This window comes from Peromyscus eremicus, chromosome 5, assembly GCF_949786415.1.
Source record: "Peromyscus eremicus chromosome 5, PerEre_H2_v1, whole genome shotgun sequence".
Lineage (NCBI taxonomy): Eukaryota > Metazoa > Chordata > Mammalia > Rodentia > Cricetidae > Peromyscus > Peromyscus eremicus.
Window position 1 is genome coordinate 134595288 of NC_081420.1, and position 8758 is coordinate 134604045.

Sequence of the window (8758 nt, forward strand, 5' to 3'; positions counted from 1 at the left end):
AAAAACCAACTGGGCAAATTCCAAACTCTGCATCTCCATGTCTGATGTCAAAATGCTCTTTATATCTCCAACTCCTGTTAGCTTTGTTGACTTCAACATATTTCTTTCTCTTGGGCTGTTTTCACTCTCTGTTAGCAGCTTTCCTCAGCAGGTATCCCATTGCTTTGACATCTACAACATTTTGGAGTCTCCAAGGCTATCTAGGCTTCATCTCCATGTTTCACACAATGGCCTTCCTAGGCCTCCTTGGAGGGACACCCATGACACACACCCAGCCTCAGCAGCTTGCTTGCTGTCTCTCTCTCATACACACACACACACACACACACACACACACACACACACACACAAATCATGTTTGATCTGTCAAAGTTCAAAGACAATCAATGCGTAAGATCCAAGAAGGTAAGTAGGTAAGTCGATCCTACCTAATAGTTCAATGGCTCAAATTTCTCTCTCCATTATTTTTTTTTATGGCTCTAATAGCTCTGACCCCCAGGCAACTTTATTTATTAACATACAATTAAAATCACATTTCAGTACAAGGAAAATGCCACCACATTTCCCCTTTTCTATTTTAATAAAAAGGAAAAAAAGAAAAACGTTATAACTAACAAAAGAAAAACTATATACAAAAGTACAATAACTATATACATTATATACAAATAATAAATGTCTAAACAATGTCTAGTTCATATGTATTTGACAAATTCAGAGATAATAATTTCATTATCCTATTTTGCTAAGTCCAAAATGTATCTAATTCACTTTCTATCTTAATTAATCTTCAACTATAACTAACTAACTTTCAACTATAACTAACTAATCTTCAACTATAACTAACTAATCTTCAACTGGCTTTATCAAAAGGCATTTTCTGAGGCCAGGACAATATGGCACCATCCCTGACGTGGCCTTCACAACTCGGAAAAAGTACAGTGCCCTTTTCTTCTAAGGCAGCTGAACAGGCAGTGGGCTGATGGCTTCTGATGTGCAATGGAACAGCAGCTGAAACAGTTATTCTTGAAGAGTAACTAAGCTCACGCCACTCAATAGTAAACTGGCATTTGATAGAGGGATGTGGAGAAGAACGGGATGCTGAGATGAAGCCATATGTACACAGCCAAGAAGAATGGAGAGCTGAATTAAAAAACCATCAACAGCCGGGCGGTGGTGGCGCACGCCTTTAATCCCAGCACTCGGGAGGCAGAGCCAGGCGGATCTCTGTGAGTTCGAGGCCATCCTGGGCTACCAAGTGAGTTCCAGGAAAGGCGCAAAGCTACACAGAGAAACCCTGTCTCGAAAAACCAAAAAAAAAAAAAAAAAAAAAAAAAAAAAAACCCATCAACAATTTCCAGAATTTAAAATCCTGAATCATGACATGACAGTAGTGGAATTCAGGTGTTTCTGGTACATGGACTGCTCTCACCCAATGTGAGGTTGAACTGTTGACCTTGTGTATATCCTACTTCACAAATGAGTCTGTCAGATATGCTAAGCCTATAGACTGAAGATGATGCCCCAGCATTGCGGAGAAACCTCAGGTGACTGTCCAGGCAGACTGTTTCTGTCAACTCACAAATTTTTTGGAAGTTGCTTGCATGCACTTTCTATTCTTATTTTTGTTAGCTAATATTATTTCTCTCTCCATTATTTAAATTGAAATGTTTACCAGAGGTAAGCAGGATTGGGTCACTGCTGAAACTGACTACAATTCATGTTATTAGGAATGGGATTATAGCTTAGAGATATAGAACCCACTTACTCTACATGAGGCTCTGAGGACTGCAGTAAGTAAATTTTTAAAATAAAAATAAAATTCATAACTGCAACAAAACTAGCAACAGAAAAGAAAACAATATGGAAAAAATAAAAAGGAAACAACACCTTTTGAAAGTTAAGAAAGCAATGCTCCCAATGTAAATATTGAATAAGCAATAGAAAGGAATGAACATAGCCCATGCTGCGTAAAGCTTCTCTCCAGATTTTCTAAGCCACAGGGGCAGAGGATTAGCCAGAAGTTTTCACCCCTCATTCTATCACGGTGCCCAACAGGTTTTGAGTGGCAGTGAGTTATAGTTAAAGCTCATTCATTGAAGTCAACTCTGCTGAGTTGTGTGCTGGGATGAGTTAACATAGGATGGTGCTATCTCCAGGCATGGATTCACTCTGAATCTTACTAGATTGTGTGCCATAGAGATGGAGAAAACTGTGGAGCCATGGCAGGTCCAAAGCACTGCTAAGTAAGGGGGAATGGGGTGCAATGGAACCACAAAGCGCTACGCTGGCGTAGAAGCGGTGGAAACGTGTGATCTTCTGCCGAAAGTCATAATGGCATTCTTCATCCTGACACAGGTTCAAACTACATCCAATTTGCCATGCCTCTGGTCTAGACTGCAAGGTCCAGGACCTATTGATTCTAGAGAGTATTGCCTTTTCCTTCCCGTTATGTCAGTTAGATTCTCCATACTATCAAATTCTCAGCAGGTAAATCTGAGTCATTCCTCCATGCCAAGGCTGTTTTGTGAGGCAGTCACCCACTGAGATAAGACAATACAATGTTTCAGAAATCCCAAGACTTGAGTATGTGGGGATTTCTGGTACTCAGAGCAGTACAAACTTAAACAATGGCTGTTTCTTAAGGTGGCCTCTGGTGGGGCTTGGAGATGCTCAGTATACTAGAACAGTTGTTCTGTGTGCAAGAGGACCTGAGTTTTAATTCCTAGCACCTATATGAAATCTGGGTGTGAATGTGCATGCCTCTGACCCCAGCACTGGGGAGTTGAGACACCGAAACAGCGGGATACCAATTCATTAAGACACCCTGCCTCAAGGCAATAGCATGGATAGTGATAGAGGCAGATGCTTGATGTTGTGACCTCCACATGTACATGCACAGTACTCACACACCCATGTTTGTACACACACACACACACACACACACACAAATAAATGTATATTTTAATGTTTTAAAAAATAAGTAAGTAATCGCCGGGCGGTGGTGGCGCACGCCTTTAATCCCAGCACTCGGGAGGCAGAGCCAGGCGGATCTCTGTGAGTTCGAGGCCAGCCTGGGCTACCAAGTGAGTTCCAGGAAAGGCTCAAAGCTACACAGAGAAACCCTGTCTCGAAAAACAAACAAACAAACAAACAAAAAAAGTAAGTAAATAAATAAATGGTGGTTCCTGGGTACATCACTCTGAAAGTCCACTGAGAGACAGAGGACTCCACTGTTGCTAGGGTACTGTACCACCTCACCTCTCCTGTCTATTTAGGATATATATTTGCAAGGTGCCAGTCTCTACAACAACAGAGTTGTCTGAGACCCCCCACTCTTGAATCTGTACACCCCTGGGGAGAGACACCGTCCCCTCCCCTGAATATGGTCCTGAGTAATAGGAGCTGTGACAGCCTGTTTCTCTCTCTTTCCACACTGACATATCAGGTCTTTGCATTTTACTAGCCTCCATCTCTTTGTTTTCTACTTCCAAGACTCTTCCTTGGTCATTCATCTTACCATATAGCTATGTACCCATTTCTTTATGTCCCTGGAGGAACAGGTAAATGCTGGTTATCTACACTGAGATAGCTTGTCCCACCCCACATACTATTCCTTGAACCAGATGCTGATTATACAAGTGTGAATAGTTGTGAGACTCCATCAAGACATAGGATATATACCCTCTTTATGAATGTATATTTTATTTAGAAACTTAAAAGTTTCTGGCAAGCATTAAGAACTTATGGGCCGCCGGGCGGTGGTGGCGCACGCCTTTAATCCCAGCACTCGGGAGGCAGAGCCAGGCGGATCTCTGTGAGTTCGAGGCCAGCCTGGGCTACCAAGTGAGTCCCAGGAAAGGCGCAAAGCTACACAGAGAAACCCTGTCTCGAAAAACTAAAAAAAAAAAAAAAAAAAAAAAAGAACTTATGGACCAATAAAGGTAATAATATTGAAAAAGTTATTGTGGGCCTTATAGATTAGAATTATAGGGTAAAATATAAATGGTCAAATGTGGAAATTATTTAAATCTAGGCATATGCACTGACAGAAATACAACTTGAATTTGCCTAAAAGCATCTGTTGGATAAACTGCCTCTTACACATGAAGAGTCCAGGGGGTAAAGAGAGCTTCAAGTACAATTACAAAAAGGGACATGGACTGATATATATGAGAGCTAGATATATGCACTTGTCTTTTTATCACATCATACCTGCTATGTTCTTGCTGGAGGCTCAAACCCAGGATGGTTTTCTTGAGAGACAGAATCAATGTGAGGTAATTAGGTCACTGGGGATAACATCCTTGGAAGAGATTAATGTAATTCTCACAAGACTTGACTAGTTTAAGTCTAACTACTCCTATGTCTTTTACTTCCTATTCTACTATTCAGTCTCTTCTGAACATGCCTCCAACATTATGACACTATATGCTATGAGGTATTCAGCAGATACAACCAGATGATATCAATATTCTCTTGAATCTTGAGGACTGTGAGTCCAATACCTCTTTTCTTTATGAAGAATCCTACCTAAAATACATTATTATAGTAACAGGAACAAAAGGCTACAAAAACAATATTATGGTTTTGTATTGTCAATGACAATTATATTGTCATTGCCTCTCAGAATTTGACAGTAAAACTCTATTACTAAAGACATCACATGCTTCAGACAAAGAAGTTGAAAAATTGATCTGGAACTAACCCAGAAGCCTTCCCCAGCCCTCGTAGAATTGGAAGGCACTATGGAAATTAAGGGGGAAAAGCAATCAGTATTCTTGCCTACTTGTAAAGCTTGAGAAACATGACAATGGCTGGCCTAGCAAGATATCCCCAGTGGTGCTATAGGAACACTTACATGTTAGAGACAACCAACAACTGTCTTATTTTTATAAGACCTGCTCAGGATATGGTAATTCATGCCTGCTACTGTAAACATAGCCAACTACCCATAGATGAAGAGGTCATAGGCCCTAGGAAAGAACCTACTACTGTCATTTTCCTAAATTAATATAGTTTCTAACTGTGTTCTAAATCCTTATCCTTATACCCACAGATACATGTAGCTCTTAACCCCCACCAAAGAAGCTTATTTCTTTGCAACTGCTCAAAGTACAGAGAACAAATGATTTGAGAACCCAACCCTCAGTACATCTACATCCACAGTACAACTCCCAATGTAAAACTCAGGGAACATCACAGAAGAAGACAGAAAGATTCTAAAGTGCCAGAAGGCAAGGCTGCCAACTATAAGATCATATCTTCTAGACATGACAGGAATGCTCCACCCATGAAATCTCAACAATATGGTTGCATAAACAAGATCTGTATAATGAACATATCAATCAGCATGCCAGTTTGGATGGGAGAAATTCTACAAGGCCCCACCTCTAGATTAAGGACTACAGGTAACTAATGGCTGTTGAGAGAGGGAGAATCTGTTTTCTTCAGGAATGAACTCCACTGATGGTTGTCTAATCCAAAGTGGTCAGCCATTATCACATGTATAAATGAGTAACAGTAAATGGTGTAGTAGTAGTGTAGCAGGAATCTTAAAAGTTCTTATTAACAAAAACAAACATGGAGCCAGATATTGGGGTGAATGCTGGAAGATCAGAGAGACAGAACAGGCCACAGCTTCCTCACCTCGCCAGTTCCTCACCTGATCCTGTTTCCTCAGACTGGAAGCCTCTGAGTCCTCATATTCGAATGGATCTCAGCTGAACTGCTGCTCAAAAGCCTAAAAGCTTAACCAGCCAAATGCTTCTAGTTCCTGACCTTCACGCCTTATATACCTTTCTGCTATCTGCCATCACTTCCTGGGATTAAAGGATCACTTCTTGGGATTAAAGGCATGTGTCACCATGCCTGACTGTTTCCAATGTGGCCTTGAACTCACAGAGATCCAGAGGGATTTCTACCTCTGGAATGCTAGGATTAAAGGCGTGAGTGCCACCATTTTCTAGCCTTTGTATCTAATGGCTGTTCTGTCTCTGACCCCAGATAAGTTTATTAGGGTGCACAATATTTTGGGGAACACAATACCACCACATAGTAGAATTTGTGTAAGAGGAAGTGTGTGTGTGTGTGTGTGTGTGTGTATGTGTGTATGTACATGAGTGACAATAATAATTAAAGACAAGATCATGCATTTGAGAGGGAGTTGGGGAGAACAGTGGAGGAGCTGGAGGGTAGGGGATAGAAATGGTGTAAATACAGTACTTACAGATGAAATTCTCAAAAATTAAACTAATTAATTTTTAAAATTTTTTAAATGTATATGTATGGATGTTTTATCTGCATGTATTTTTGTACATTATTAGTATACCGGCTGCTTTCAGAAGTCAGAAAATGACATCAGATACCCTAGAACTTGAGTTACAGATGGCTGTGAACCACGATGTGGGTTTTGAGAATTGAACCTAGATCTTCTGGAAGAGTGGAGTAGGAGAGCAGGGTACAAGTGGCAGGACAGAGTAAAGGAGGGAATATGAAGAAGGGTAACTAATACTAAAGACATTTTGAAGGAGCTATATGAAAATGTACTACCATTGAAGCTTCCTAAAATGTGTACATTATAAAAGAACTTTAAGTGGAGTTACCATTCTCCATACTAGTCTCCCAACTAGACATCCTATGCTAACAAATAAAGCACCCAGTGCATGGATGGCTTACATTTCTTTGTGCTGTTGGCCAAAGAGGTCTCATAGACCCCACAAACTTTATAGACTATTATAGCCAATACCTATTAGTTATCTTTCACAACTTGATAGCAAAACCCTATTGCTGAACACATCACATACTCACATCATAGAAGATAAAGAAGTCTAGCTAAAATTCAGCTGGAAGCTTAACCCCACTGTCTAGAATTAATAATGCTGAAAAGTGCCCATATCCTACTAGAAAGATAATTATCAAGCTCATCCAGCTATAAACCTTGCAATCTACAGTAACAACTGACCAGCAAGATATGCCTAATAGTGCAATAATGGCACAAATGTTATGGTGCATCCAACCACTTTTATTGGACTTAAGGCCTGCTATTCAAAATGCAATCCATATATGATAGTAACAATGAGGCCAAGAACCTGAGGCTAGATAGTAGAGAGATATAGAAGAAAAGCATTCTGCTAACATGTAGCAATAAAACAACTCCTGATGACACCGCTGTACCCATAGACAAATACATCACTCAATTCTCATCAGAAAAGGTTCTTCTTATAGTAGATGGTAATTAACACAGAAACTCACAACTGGTCAATGTGCAGAGAATAAAAGATTTTGGAATAGTCAGCCCTAACTGGGATGTCTATGTAACTGGAAGTTTTCCTGTGTCCCACCCAGCCTTGAGGTTCTGCAGCCGCTTATAAAATAATCACTCAGAGGCTTATATTAATTACCAACTGTATGGTCTATGGCAGGCTTCTTGCTAGCTAGCTCTTTTATCTTAAATTAACCCACTTCTATTAATCTATGTATCGTCACATGTTCCGTAGCTTTAACTGCATCCCATTACATGTTGTTCCTTGGACAGTGGTTTAGCATCTCCTCCCACTCTCCTTTCTCCTCTGTTGAGAGATGGCTCAGTGGTTAAGGGCACTGACTGATGTTCCAGAAGACCCAGTTTTAATTCTCAGGCTGCCCAGTGTCTGATCACACCAGGATTAAAAAAAAAAAAAAAAAAAAAAAAAGGACCCACATGACTCCTCTCCCTTTCCTTTCTCCTGTTATTATCTCTCTTGGATTTTCCCTCCTGGCTCCATCCTGGCCTGCCATAGGCCAATGCAGTTTTTTTATCAGCCAATGGGAGCAACACATATTCACAGCATAGAGAAAGACATCCCACAGCATGTCTATATCACACCCCTCCTTTGAAAATTCAGGGATCATTGCAGAAGAGGGGAGAGATTATGAGAGCCAGATGTAGACAACTTCAAGGAAACAGTGTTTTACAGACACAACAGGGCAGGTGCATATATAAACTCAGAGAGACTGTGGCAGCATATGCAACACCTGTACAAACTCAAGCCAGACAAAAATCCCAGCACAGAGGAGAAGAAGTGGCCATTAAGTCCCATCCCTAGCCAAAAAACTAGTGTAGTATAGTTTGTGTAAGAGGGAGTGTGTGTGTGTGTGTGTGTGTACATGCATGTGTACATGAGTGTACACATACATATGTGTGTATGTGACAATAATAATTAAAGAAGAGGTCATGAATCTGAGAAGGAGTTGGGGAGAACAGTGGAGGAGTTGGAGGCCAGGGGATGGAAGTGGTATAAATACAGTATTTATAGATGAAATTCCCAAAAATTAAATTAATTAATTTTTAAGTTAATTAATCCTTCAAAAGGTCTGTAGTGTTAGTTACCTCTTCATAGTTCCTCCTTTAACCTGCCCTCCCACTCCACTCTTCTAGAGGATCTAGGTTCAATTATTAACACCCACATGGTGGTTCACAGCCATTTGTAACTCAATTGATCATTTCTAGGAGAGGGAAAATCAGATATCTTCAATGGAGTTTTTTGTGCTTTGAATGAGAAATATCCTCCATAGTGTAGGGTACCTGAACACTTCATACCCAGTTGGTGCTGTTGGAAGGTTTCGTAAGTGTAGCTTTGTTTCAGGACATATATCACTGAAAGGTTTTGAGAATTCAAAGGCTCACCCAATTTGCTGTCTCTGCTTTGTTCTTGTGATTGAGGGTGTGAGGTCTCAGCTCCCTGCTCCTGCTTCCATGCCTGCTGTCGCTGCCACATTT